This window comes from Aptenodytes forsteri, unplaced genomic scaffold (assembly GCF_000699145.1).
Source record: "Aptenodytes forsteri isolate BGI_AS27 unplaced genomic scaffold, ASM69914v1 Scaffold69, whole genome shotgun sequence".
Lineage (NCBI taxonomy): Eukaryota > Metazoa > Chordata > Aves > Sphenisciformes > Spheniscidae > Aptenodytes > Aptenodytes forsteri.
Window position 1 is genome coordinate 5,821,063 of NW_008795885.1, and position 15,156 is coordinate 5,836,218.

Sequence of the window (15,156 nt, forward strand, 5' to 3'; positions counted from 1 at the left end):
GCAGGGGACAGGGTAAGCAGGACACTGTCTGGGACAGCAGTGACACATTCTTTCTTTTTGGCTTTGTTATAGGGTTTATAGGTGGGGATTCTGATGTTAAAGCTTTTCCTGAATTGAGCTGAGAGTCAGTAGGCCATGCTGTTCTGGGGGACTTTTATGTCTTTTGCAGTAGATGTGTTTGAAGCAAGAATCAGGCACTCACAGTGAATTTCAGGACATGTGAACTCACAGGGAATGAAACTGAGGAAAATAAGACCTAAATCCCATATGAAGTTTAATGGCCAGGCTGAGCACAGCCCTATAAACCCTTTTATTTTTGCCTGTACAGATGGTCTAATATTCCTAAATTCCGTTTTCATTTTGTTGTTAGAAGATCTACCCAGACTGCAATAAGTAAAAGCCTCTGTCGGAGATGTATCTGCCTTTGCAAATCTGGGTTTATATATGTAGGAGATAATAAACCAAGTTGAACTGACATGCACAGTTGGAGAACTTCCTTTCCCCAAACTGGTCACCTTGCTATTTCCCTTTGTAGACATCTCTTCCTTTTACAAATCCCAGGATCACTTCCAGAGACATGATGCAGTGAAGATGAGAGTGACCAGTCACCCAGTGAGAGGCACATAGCCACCATTCAGGATCATTGCTCTGGAATTTGTCATGCAGTTACATGTAGCTGCAAAGACAGAATACCACAAACTAAGAGCACTCCCTTCCTGAACTAATGAAAGTATAACATTTCACACTTTCCAAAACCTAACAAACCAAATCGTAAGCAATTTGTGCATTTATTCTGCTGTAAAAAAGCACCCATCTGGAATTCTCAGTGAAAGTAACATCATAGAATTGTGGAGTAATATGAGCTGGAAAAAACCTCTGGAGCTGGAGTTATATGCTGCTGAAGAAACATCCAACAGTGCAAAGCAAATAACCTAATTGTCAGTGAATTAATCCTTTCTGCTACCCGTTCAATGGTTGACAGTCCAAGCTGTCCTTACTCACTCACCATGCCCACATTCACTTCAGGAAAAGAACAGGCCAGGTGGTCTGCAAAGCTGTCTTCTTCTAGGCAAAACAGGGTGAGTTCTGGAATTAAGGAGTCTGTCTTTCTGTGAAACAGAACAGAAAGCTGAGTGACTAATCTGATAGCAACTGCTGAGGTATCATGCTGGGAAAGTGGCATTTTCTAGGGAAACAAGGAACCAAACCATTTGACCTTTTAAAGGTCACTTTTAATGTCAGTAAGAAATCAGCTGGAAGCCAGGACAGCCATGAAGGACTGATGTTATATCTCCCTACAAAAGGACTTCAAAGTAAGCAGACAGCCATGTTTTTTCACTAATGTGGGGCCATGGAAAATGTATGTGTCTTCCAAAAATGTGTGGACAATGATGGAAAAATCCAAAATAAAGAGGAAATGTTGCAAATCCAACATGTTTAACACCTTTTAAATATTAAGTAGCTGATGAAAATAGTTTAAAACATCTGTTTACAAATACAAGAAATTCAGAAAATTTCTACCCAGTACAAAGTGTTCTTGATTGTGAAGTTCATAATTTAAGCTGTATGAGTGCACACTGATAAAGCCTTTTGTATTTTTCCCTCCTGCTTCCTCTGCTATTTGGAAACCCGAGGGGAGAACACTTGGAGGCACAGCCATCTGCTCCTCTAAACACATCAAGTTTAATCGTGTATTTTAGCAAATTATGATTCACCACATTTCATTTTTAAGTGAAAACTATATGGTTCATTGTGCTTTGGCAGGAACTGAACAAACTGCAAAGCACATTTGGCCTTCTCTTTAAAGGTCTTTCAAAATTGACCCTTCCCTTTTGTCTGATGTTCAATTCCTCATTGGCTGTCTGTCAGCTTCTCATGAAATTTTTTTTTTTATTATTATTTATTTTTTTCCCCAAAAGAATAAGGTGTTTTCATTGTTTTCCATCAAACTCCATTGCAAAGACTAAGCTCCAATTTGACAACTGTATCTTCTCAATTAATTCAAAGGATGGGTTGAGGAGTAGATGAGGACAGTTTGCCCTGATGCTAAATATAAAAACTTGTAAACTAATCTGTTTTCCTTTCCTTTCTGTTCTTTAATTTAAAGCTCCTTGAGACAACTTATATCTTTGTACAAGAGAAATAGAAAAACAGAAGGAATAGAAGAGTATGCCCTAACGTTGAATGACATCAATAACAACATGGAGTAATTTTTGTTTCTTTTTTCTCAATTCCTAGGCTGTTCATGTTCATGTTCATTCCCTTTTTCTAGAATCAGATGTATTGAACCTACTCATTTTGATAATTTATTAACTTAAGAGATTTAAAAAAAAAAAAACGCTGCTTAACTGTACTCTTCTTCAATTAGAAGACACTGACGGTTTAATTTATAATGTAATTTCTTCTCAATTTTGTTTAGACACACCACCTTCCAACTTTATTGTATATTGTTATTTTCCTTTCTTTATTTTCTTTTTAATGCCCTGCCACTCACCAGTTTGGAACCATTTTCACCTTCAGAGAATCAAATTTGCATTATTCTGTGGTAGAATATAGGATCAAGCAAATATTTAACTATTGTTCAGACAAAAATGTGTTATTTTGTAATGTGCTGTCTCACCTTGTATTACACTGTGAGCTTGTGTTTGTACATTGTGAAGGTAGGAGGTGCATGACTTATGTCTAAGCTAAAATATAAAGCTTATGCTTTGTTTCATGTATCTTCTCCCTGAAGCTGTGATACAGACAGACCGCACTGTAATTAGTCTGTTTTCAATAATTTTTTTCTTTTGTGCTCTGGCAATTTTGGTCACACTAAGTTTCTTAATTTTCAGGGAAACAGAAAGCATAGAAGCTAAAATCCAGTAATTAATCTGTAACTGCACAGGCTACTACTTTAAAATGACAGTGCATCTTTAAGAATTAAACATTCAGTCACAGCGTGTTGCAGTAAACTCACTGAAACTTAATATCTTCTGAGAGACTTTTCAAAGCGGGCATTTAACTGAAGTCATGTAATGACACTTAATTGGATATTTTTTTGCTGGTTTCAGTCAATTGAAGTCATTATTAATGTGGAGCACAAATGGAGCTGAATTTGAAGAGGCGCTCATTGAAACTCTCTTCTCATAATGCCAATAGAGCATAGTGCAATCGTTGTAACTCCTGTGGCTGCTAATCTCTGGATCTGATTAATTGTAAAAACTGATAAAAAATGTCTACGTTCAGGGTAGTGTGGCCTTGATTCATTGCTTGCAGTTGACTGAAAAGCACATTTCCCAAACCTCAGAAAAATACAAACCAAATGAATATCAGCCTTGAAATAAACAACAGAGGGTTGACTTGCAAAACGTAAGCTATGGATTTCATAGAGATATGAAACACAGAAGTCTCTCTGAGTGCCTCACTTCATAATTCAGTAATAAAAAATGAAGGTCACTGTTGCTTTAAAAGCTTTCTTAAAAAAGCCATTGCCAGCACAATTTGCTACTAATTGTACCTGATCTCATTTATCTAAATCCTTCTCATCCTCGCCTATTTTCCATCACATTTATCCATGGCTACGCTTTCATAACAGCCACTTTGCCTGCAGGTGGGACGGTGGGACATTAGGTACCATTGCACTAGTGCTGGTTCTTTGACAAGTGACAGGTGGCTTGTTTCTGTCCCTGAGGTGTGGGATAATTTATCTCACCAATGAGTTCGGCCTCTGGCAGCCGTAGAAACTAAGGACCTTGAATGTTAACTCAAATTGTGGCTGGGGATGCATAACAAGGCTATCTCTGGAACCAGCACACTGACCAGGAGGATATCCAGCCTGCAGAACAAAATGCCTCAGTATACACTTAGCTGCTATCTACTGATACAACTAGAATAAAACATATTGATGTTTGTGGCATATAAATTACATGACATGACTCATTTGTCATACGCTAAATAATTGTAATTGTAGATGTAGAATTTCCTAGCTGGAAATATGCTAGACTTGAATTAAAATGTAGCATGTGTATCAGAAATTTAAAAGTAATAATAATATTAAACTTATTATTAATATTAAGTTTATCAAGGGAAATTTTAAACTCTTTTTTACAAATGTAGACTTCTCATAGAAGAGCTTACACATTTAGAATTTACAGACTACTATTACTCAGACCTGTGGTCATGTTTTGCAATACACATGCAGTCATGATTTTTACTGTTTATAATTTCAGATGAGATTAAAATGGCTTCAAAAATTCATATTTGTGTATATTTCACTTCCATCCTTTTGTTAAAAATAGGATTCCCTATTTTACACAAGGTTGTTTGGGTGCTACCATATTTTTGCCTGACTTGGGGATGGGAGGAAAAGGTATCTTAAATATTACTCGTTAACATTAAAGCTTTCCTTTGGGATAATTAAAATAACCGTGAAGTGTTTTCAGTCTGTTGCTAACAATACTCTGGATCTGCTCTTTCTTTGAATGTATTGTTTAGTGTTACTGATTCTTTTGATGATAAAATGTCACCAGAGGGTGGGAATTCTGTTCCTGAGTCTCAACATCTGTATGTCCCACAGGGGAGTATGTGGTCTTTTCTGAGTGCCACCACAGTGCCAGGTTATGGAAAGAACTTTGATAACCATCATAATTTAATGCAAGGAAATTCAACAGTAAAAGTAAATAAACATAATCATGCCCTCGCTACAAACTTATTTCTTAAAGAAAACAAACACACAAACGAACAATTTCAATTAGTTTTAACTTTATGCATGTTATGATTTCCATGTTATTTCTTTGCTTGGAACATCAGGAAGAAGATGAGAAAGTCCCTTATTTCCTAAAGATCCAGAAACTAGAAGATTTATTAGTACATTCTTAGAAAATTCATCCCGTATGCAAAGGAAAATCCACAGTACATATCTCAGGAGTAAATCATACTATTTATATATCACAAAGTATTGAATCTCTAGTAGGATGAAACAAAACTCATTCTTATTATAGGTCTGTGGTCAGATCCTCCATATTTCTGGAACATTTAGCTTATTGATGAAAACTTACTTTATGAGTTTATACTGTATTCTTGCAAGTAATCATGGTACATCCAGTAGAAATATTACCACAAAGCACTGAGGCAGATACAGTGAAGAAATAAGGTGCAGATTATAAACAGCCACGGCTATTAACTGCTAAAGCTCTTATGGAAACATTATGGATAGTCTTAAATCAAGACTAGTTGTGCTATAGCTCAGGCTGGGTATTACAGAGAGTTTACTAGATGAGATTGAGATACACTGGGGACAAAACAGCTAGCTGTAGGGGTTCTTTCTGACCTTAAAATACATGAAAGAGGAAAAACCATATACTGCCTGATACATATATCACAATGCATACTGAAATGCTGGGGTCAGTGATCAAACAACACTTTCAGTCAGGAAATAAGAAAAAAAAAACACATTACTTTTGGTTTAATTGAAGGTTATCACTGAACACTCAGAGCATTAGAAAGAAATCCTCTCCTGGTGAAAGGAGCTATGAACACTCAGTGAAACAAGAGAGGACATGGAGTCTTCTAATACAGGAGATGTGTGTGAGTGTGTTTGTGTGCGTGTCAGCTAGTGTTATTTCCACCCCTATTTATGGATAAAATTACTAAACTTTTTGCAAAGAGTTGCTAAATTTGGCATTATTTTTAAAGGGATAAAATTGCAGCCCTATTTACCCTCATAATGGGTAATTAGAATAGAATATTCTCCCTTAAGTACTTCTGAATTCCTTAAACTGTTACCTTGCATGAGCCATTAAAACTGGTTTCTGCTGAAGATTTTAAAGGAATAATGCATTATTTTAATATAATTTTAATACTAAGAGTTAAATTTCCCCTAAAATAAATGCAAACTAAAATTGATAAAAAAGAATCAGTATTAATGATTTGTTCTTCTAAATAAATATTGAAAATTCTTCCAATTTGCGCATTCTTCCCTCAAACAAAAAAAAGTATTTTGGGATTTTTGTTTGTTTGGTGTATTGCATATGGTAAGCAAGAATTGTTAATCCACTATATGGTAAAAAGATGTAATGAGTATATTTAGCCATGGAGTAATAAATCTAAAGTTTAATAGATAGAATAAAAGCTTTTCTAGCACATGCAAGCAAGATGCTTTCATACCAATCTTGGCTGCCAAGAAAGGAAAAAGCAAATAAAATTTATGGTATGATCTGTGGCTATATGAGTGCAGATGTGCACAAATATTTTCCAAAGAGAAAGCTTCCTCAGCTTTGCTTCCATTAATAAGTATAATTATAAGAAGTCATTATGTAGCTAGCAGCATGTGTACTAATAAATACCAAATAATTCAGCCCAAAGTTGGTGTTTGATGTTCCAGTTCATTTTCAGTCTGGATTTCATGAATTCATTTAACTCATCCTTTCCCCTGAACAAGGGAGGGTGTTGTTTCTTCCCTGTGGCTATTGCCTGATTATGAATAAGCACCTTTAGAAGACCTGATCTGTTAAGGGGTCTTTTTTTTGGAGCAAAGGATTGAGTCCTTGACAAGGACTGAAAGCTAAGCAGGTTGTCTGAGTGAGTTCTAAATAATTTCTCCTCTTCAGACTATACCATTTTTATACTTATGATGCCTGAGTGATGTCTTTGCTTTATTCCTCTTTAAAGCTTTTTGAACACAGATTTAAAATTAATCTTCCTTTTTTTTTTAGGCAAATATTGTCCTTATAACTTGCTCACAGGTAGTCAAGAAGATCTTGAGTCAGCTTTATTGTAGTTACAATATTTCATAGAATCATAGGATCATAGAATATCTCAAGTTGGCAGGGACCCATAAGGATCATCGCGTCCAACTCCCTGCTCCTCACAGGACTGCCTAAAAAGAAACCACATGACTAAGAGAGTCGTCCAGACACTCCTTGAACTCTGACAAGCCTGGTGCCTTAACCACTTCCCTGGGGAGCCTGTTCCAGTGACCGACCACCCTCTCAGTGAAGAACCTTTTCTTAATGTCCAGTCTGAACTTCCCCTGATACAGCTTCATTCCATTTCCTCGTGTCCTGTCACTGGTCACCAGAGAGAGGAGAGAGGAGATCAGCACCTCCTTCTCCGCTGCCCTCTCTACAACTTGAGGAAGTTGTAGACTGCGATAAGGCCACCCAGAAGCCTTCTCTTCTCCAAGCTGAACAAGCCAAGTGACCTCAGCTGCTCCTCCTAAGTCTTGCCCTCTTTCACCATCTTGGTCGCCTTCCTCTGGACACACTCTAATAGCGTGATGACTTTCTTGTACTGTTATATTGTTATAATGGTTACATTATTTCTTGAACATGTTCAAAACAGGAATCCACTTTACTTAAAACAAATCCAAGAAGGGATTGTGTGCTAAAACACTGTAAGAGATGAACTTTTTCTCAGCTGACCATGTATCAAATTAATGAATGGACTAGCTGATTACCACTCAACTAGTAATCAGTTCACAAAAGTATAGTACCACTGGAGGCACTAAATAACATACTTCATAGCAATTTATTTCATCACGATATGAGAAGCAGGAGGAAGAATGAGGTCTGGCCTTGTTTGAGTGGAAGAAGATACTGAAGAGATCATGGTCTGTACTACATTTGCCTTCTGGATAACTGAAGTATGACACTGTTCTGAACTTTATAAACTCCTGTTTCCTCTGAACAAAAATTTACTCATCTATATGTATTGAGAAAAGTTAGTAAAGATGGACTGATGTGCCACAGGATATTAATTCCTTCACAAAGACCTCTTTCCAATTTCTTTTTTATATGGTGTGAATTCTTTTTTGATCTAAAAAAACTTAATGGAGAAAATGCTGTGGTTGCCCAGCGTCAAAGATCAAGCCACCTCAGCTGGAAAATTCGAATATGCAGAATTGGAGGCTAAACTCCTAATTCAATGTGGATTATCTCAGATCTCCAGATCCAGCCAAACCTTGCATTATCCTGAGATTGGTTCACCACAGGAATCTCATTTTCACTGCTTATATCCTGCAGAGGCTTTTCTTTTCTCCACAATACCAATACTGAGTGGTGACATTTTAAAAACTTTTTTGAGAGTCACAATTTTAATCTGCTTAATTGCAAAGACAGATATTAGGTCTCCCACACAGTTTTAGGCTCAGAATCCATATTTTATAATTTCATTCATGGAGTGAAACTAAGTGCCATGAACACTATTAAGATTGTCCTACCTTGGACAATAGTCTATTAGTTTTTTCACTTTTTAATGAAATAGCGAGATCGGGTTTTGTATGTGCGTGCTCCAACAATACAAAAGGAGTACTCATTGTCCAGAGGTGCTTTGGTGCATAAGGAAAGACAGAGCAGTTACCAATTACATTGAAGTACAGCTTCAGTTCATGTGGATCAAGGTAGGTCCAATAATTTTAGTCCAATTATATCATTTTATAGCAGTTAAGAATCCCATCTACTGTGATTTTTGTGTGAGAAATCAAATACATATGTGTCAAGAAATTACAGTGTTAAAATTCCCATAGCAACATTAACATGATCACGCTACGCTGACGGTTTGTGGTATTATAGATTACTGGCCATACTAAGAAATGCTTTCATGCAGATTGTACAGTATATGTGATACATCAGAATTAGTCTTTGCATGGAAATATTAACATTTTAATTTCCTGACTGCTGTATATTTTAAATTAATAACTTATTTGCTGTATTAATATTAGGTGTTTATTTTCATGAAATTTCTAAGAAAAAGAAAATCGAGATGGGAAAGAAGACAATTATCAAAAGGAGGAAAATAAAAAGGAATTAAATACATGCTTCATTTCAAAACCATGAGTAAATGAAGTTCCTTGAGACTGCAACAAACGTGCAGATGCCAATACCAGCCTAGGTGACCTAGGCATCTTCTCTGTGCTTTATCTGTTCAACACTCACATGGTGAATTCTATGTTTGTAATCCTGCAATTCTTCCTGCAACTGACATTGTAAGGAATTTCTATTGTAATATTGCTGACACAAAACGGTACTACATCATGTGATTGTCAGACACTAGCACCTGACAAGGTGTCTTTGGAGTGCAGCAGGAGTTGGTTCGTCTGACTGTCAGCATCTGCCTCATTGTTGGCACTGGCTGAAGCATAAAGGGCTTCTTCATTTATCAGCTGCATCTGTTTTGTGGGCCTCCTAATCATTCCAAGGAATGCAAAAGAAAGGTAAATGTAAAGTCTGCAGTCATACTTCAGAAAGAGAATAACAGTAAATTGGGGTGGATGGGGGTGTGTGTGTTTTGGTTTTGTGTGGTATGGCTGGTTTAGTTTGGTTTGGTTTAGTTTAGTTTGGTTTGGTTTTCCTACAAAAATCATAATAAATTAAACCTCTGGTCCATCCAGTGCAGCATCATTTCTCCAACAATCATCCGATGATTATGAAAAAGAACCCGTGTAACAACTGAGGACGTTAATCAGAATGTCTTTTCTCATTTGAGGCTATTCTCCCCTCTAAGTCTTCTTTCTGATAGATGTTGCATTTAGCCCCTTTGTAAGTGCAGGACTTAGAAAGGTGAATTCGATAACCTGTGACAACGTTTATCCACTCACGCTGATGGAAATTTGTACGGAGGTTGTTGCAGTTATCATACCCTTGGTCTTAAGAGTATAAATCATTGCAGCATGTCAGACTGCATCTGCAAAATGAGGACATGGCATTTCTTGTCTTTAATAACCTGTGGATCATTATGTTGCTTCTGGCAGGATCACACTATTTGTAATTTACACAATGACCTCTTCATTGAGTTAAAACTTATTTCTATGTACTCAATAGGTTTTTTCAAAATAGTTTCAGTGCTTTGTTCTACGTTTCATTGTACTTATCCCTGAAAATAATGGAGGTGTTTTGTCCTCTAATTCTTTTCCTGAAAACTTAAGTTTATCAAAAAACTTTTTACAAAGTATATATCTCCCTATTGAATTTGGTATAGGCTTTCTTTATGTAGCCAAAGTGGTTGTGATTCTTCACTCCTTCAGTTTCTATGTTTTTCAACACGATCAGATTTTGATTAATGAGTGTAACCTTAATTCAAGTAGGAGATAAAAAATAACAAGTATCCAAATGAGTCAAAGCAACCTGTGTATCAGCTTCAACCATACTCAGGTATTTCTGTTGGCATTAATTGTGTTGGTCTTGTAAGCTTGTATACTAATGTTATGTTTGTAACATTGAGGGGAGGATGATGCAGGAAAGTTAATGCATGGAAAAATTTTGCAGACTTTTCTTTCCAATTTAGAAAATTCCCTCAACATAAACTTAAATCCACCTCTATTCTTTGCCTCCTGCTTGACATCAATGCTATTTATGTTAGTCACAGGCGTGGTACTAGATCATAGTATGTAGTGACTATTGTCTAAACACTGTGGATAGGTGGCCTTTAAAAAGGCATGCAGCAGGGAATTTAAGTGCTCTTTCTGAGGAAATCTGGAAATCTTCACAGTTGAGAGCAAACAATGCAGCAGCTGTGAAAATCAACATTTGCAATTTGGAAACTGTCAAGAGCTGACTGGCTTTAGATGTAGGAATTGGACAAAATCTGAGGAAAGCCAGCAAAACAACTCAAAATATTACTGCAATGCCACCCACAAACATTAGCAGAATAATTGTGTTTCCCTGTGTCTGAAGGTGATGTTGCTTACCTTAGGGACAGAGTGCTGTGAAGAGTGTGCTCTTCCCCAGCTCTGTGGGGAAGCAAGTTATTTCCAAAGAGGGCTGACATAATTTGAAACTGCTTGTTTCTGTCCTTGGGGAAGTTTGTTTGTCTTGTGGCAATAAGAAAGTCCTTGAGGTAGCTGGGTGACTGATTGAAGTTATGTCCCCAGGGGTCTTCTGGAAGGACCCAGCAGAGAGCACTCCCAGAGTGCTAGTGAGTGTGGCTAATGGCTAATGGGGACCCTGCGGGTCACTCTTTTAATGCTTTTCACAATTCATAACTGGGGTGAATAGCAGCTTCTGTAGTTAGCCTCTGCCAGTGTATGATCTACATATTTGGGAACCTGAGCAAGGTCTGAGCTCACACAGAGGAGACATTTGAAAACCCCTCTTCTGACAGTCATTTGTATGCCTCCATCTTTTAGGTTACTGTTTGAGCACTTGGTGTGACTCTTAGGAAAAAAATTGCTGTTGTGTGTTGAAGACGATTTGAAAATAAATGTTTTCTGTTTGCCGTATTATTTCCTCATGAAAACTTATTTAGAGACCAGAAACTGCAGGTTTGACAACCTGTAGTTCAGTGGCAAGAACCAGGAGCTCAGCTCTTCGAAACACAGCCGTTTATCTAAGTGCTTTAAGTATCAGTAAAGCTATGTAGCATCAGCCCAAATTTGTGTGTTTTCCTCCTAATTGCCTGTTACTTTGTTGCAAATGGATGTTTCAAAATGCCAACTCACATTCACATTATGCATTTCACTATATCAACACCCCATCTAAACCAGGGATTGTTTCAAATTGCCTACCTTTCTGTTTCTATCTACATAGTTAGTGAGATTGCATGCTATTTCATAAATTAACAACAGTTTCTAAGGTGCTGATTCATTTGCAAGGGTGAAAGGTGAATGTTCAATGATTTCCACCACAGTTAACATAAACATTGACCTGATCGACTGCAGTGCTCCCTCTGTGCCATAACATAGCCACAGATTTATCATTCCTGCCTCAGCTTTGCTCCAGGCGCCTGATTAAAAAGCCCAGACCAATGTCTGCTTTTATCTGCTTACTTTGATTTTCACTTTGGAGCACTTTATTAAGACTGTACTCATGCCTCCCTGCTGCTCACATGCTTTGTGGCATTTATTGTCTGAGTTTTCCTCTCAGTGTGGCACCAAGGTCTAACTGCATAATATACCTTCTGCATGCAAGGAAAATCCACATCTTCCTCATCTCTCTACTATACTAGGTATGGTTTCTATAATGTTGTGGATGTAATAGGAAAAAAAGCAACCACAGAAGTCCCTGGGATTTTCAGGCTGCCTCACAAGACTAATAAATTGCACCATGTGTTTCTTCTATCTTCTGTGAAACAGGCTTCACTTCTTAAATCCGTGCAAGAAGCTGAAGGTTTAGTGTGATGATGTCATCTAGACAAATAGTTTACTAGAGTTATTGCAATTAATCATGGCTTACTATTGGTCTGTTTAAAAACACATGGGGCATAACACTAGTACAAAAAAGTTTACTAGGAAAAATGACTTTTCAGAATTAAAACTTATTGAACTTGCACATGATGTGGAAAAAAAAGAAAAAAAGAAAGATTTTTAAGAGTTTTAATGTTACTACAAAATTTTAATTATCTGTCAATGCGTGTCTTTAGTTTTGAAGAGTTTGATATGACATTAATCACAGAATAGAAACTTCCAGGTCTGATACAAATTCTTTTGCTGGAGAAAAGCCAGCTCAGTAAAGATTGATACAATAAAATAATAGAATAATTTAAAATATTTTGGTTTAGTAGTAGAAAGTATCTCCTTCTAGGGCCTGGAAGCAATATTAAATAACATTACTTTCTCTCCTGAATGTAAAAAGACTATAAATGCCTTCACCAGTTATAGGAGTTTAAGAGGAAAAAGTAAGATCATCTATAAACAAAAAGAGGCTAAAACGACTGTAGCACAGCTAACTGCCCTCATTCTTCAAGGGCTACAGTAAGTTGAAAAACAACAGTGATCAGATTTTTTTCTTTGTGTACAGCTGTGATATTTTTGATTCATTACAAATCTTCAAACCTTCCCATGAAATGTTCACCTTTCATATATGAAACGGATAGCAAACTATGAAAAAGGTGACTTATGCTTTTGGAGGTATTTTCGAAGACAGTCAACGTTGGCCTTTCAGGTCCATAGAAATCAGACAGTTTTAATATTCTAAAAATGGTAACAAGGTGAAGTCATCTTCTAATGGTTTTGAAAGTCAAAGTATTTTAAATCTGAAATTCCCTGTAAATCCAAAATATGTAGTTACTTTTTTCCCCTGATCAGCTTACCTAAGAGCTAAACCAGAAATAATGTTAACTACACAGGGTGTTTTTCATTATTCCTAACATAAATTAACAAATACTTACGTTAAGATGCCTCTTTATTGTATTAGACACTCAGTTTGAACTGATAATCCTGAACAATACAATCCCTTATTTATCATGACTTCTTTTATGTTAGAAAATCTAACATGCTTTTTTTCTTGACTCTCTAATATTATCTTAGGGGAAAAAAAGAAAAAAAAAAACCTGCCCATCATTACTTTTTTTGCCATAACCTTAATGGCTGAAGAGATGACATGTGATATGAGAGTTATAACTTAGTAGGTAAAGGTATATAATAAGCTCCTATGACCAGAAATTGAAATCAGTTAAAAATTAAAGAGCAATTAGTCTGTTGGAACAGACAACAGATGAACACTCTGACAGACAGAGGTTTAAATCATAAGTAAATGTCTTCCTTAATTATATGCTGTAATTCAACCACACATTTCATGCTAGAATCTTTGGATGTTGAGGGTGATCCAACAAGTTTATAATGATTACATGAGTATAATGATCCAGTGTGGTCTTTATTAAACACATCTAGCTAAAGCACGTGAGTTGTAGTAAAGTATTTTGGTTAATAAAGTATGATTTCCGTGACAGCAAAAATTAATTTAAGTTTTATTCTTGCTAGATTGGGACAGGTTCTTAGATGACTGTCGTGGTTTAACCTCAGTCAGCAACTGAGCACCACGCAGCTGCTCGCTCATTCCCCCCCACCCGGTGGGATGGGGGAGAGAATTGGAAGAGCACAAGTGAGAAAAACTCGTGGGTTGAGATAAAAACAGTTGAATAATTGAAATAAAATGATAATAATAATAATAATATGATAATAATAATAATACACAAAGCAAGTGATGCACAGTGCAATTGCTCACCACCCGCCGACCAATGCCCAGCCAGTCCCCGAGCAGCGGCCCCCCCGGCCAGCTTTCCCCAGTTTACTTGGCTAGTGTAAGCATTACCTAGCAACAACTAAAACATCGGTGTGTTATCAACATTGTTCTCATCCTAAATCCAAAACACTGTACCAGCTACTAGGAAGGAAATTAACTCTATCCCTGCCGAAACCAGGACAATGACATAGATTAGCAGAACTTCCCTGAATTCAGCACTCTCAGTTATATATACCAGCTGAGGAACATAATTTTGTGCCTGTAGAGATAATAGGAGTCTCTTTTTGGTCCTATGTAGCAAACCAGGTGTAAGAAGAGTCATTGCAATACTAACAGGATAATGGCTGTGGAGGCCGAAGCAGTTGCCAAAACTTTTTTTGGCAGAAAACAATGTATTTGATAAAACTGAAATATCTGTGATGTATTTCTGCTTTCCAGGACATGCTTTGAGTAGTCACAACATAACTGAAAATTAGGAACATTTCTGCCTATTAAATAAATACTTTTTTTCTTAAAGAATGTCAATGTTTTGAAGTAATATGTTTTCTTTACTGCCTTTTGCAACATTTCCTTTAGCATGTACTAGTATCTCCTGTCCAAGACAGCTTCATTTACTTCTCTTTTTTCCTTCCTTCTTCCTTCATACCCACTGTAAAAAAATAGTACATTTTAAAGGAAAGGAACTGACTAATGCGGGAGGAAAAGAGGAAAACTCATTCATGTGAGTCCTTCACCTGACTGGGGAGGGAACAATGAGCCTTTGATGATGCTCCCTAACACAAACGGGTGCACATATTTTAGAAATTCATATTACATCATACCATTAAGTTGCTAAGCCACTATCCATCATATTTGAGAAGCCATGGCAGTCCAGAGAAGTTCCCACTGACTGGAAAAGGGGAAACATAACCCCCTTTTTTAAAAAGGGAAAAAAGGAAGACCCGGGGAACTACAGGCCAGTCAGTCTCACGTCTGTGCCTGGGAAGATCATGGAACAGATCCTCCTGGAAGCTATGGTAAGGCACATGGAGGACAGGGAGGTGATTCAAGACAGCCAGCATGGCTTCACCAAGGGCAAGTCCTGCCTGACTAACCTAGTGTCCTTCTATGATGGAGTGACTACGTCAGTGGACATGGGAAGGGCTAAAGATGTCGTCTGTCTGGACCTCTGTAAGGCCTTTGACACGGTCCCCCACAACATCCCTCTCTCTAAACTGGA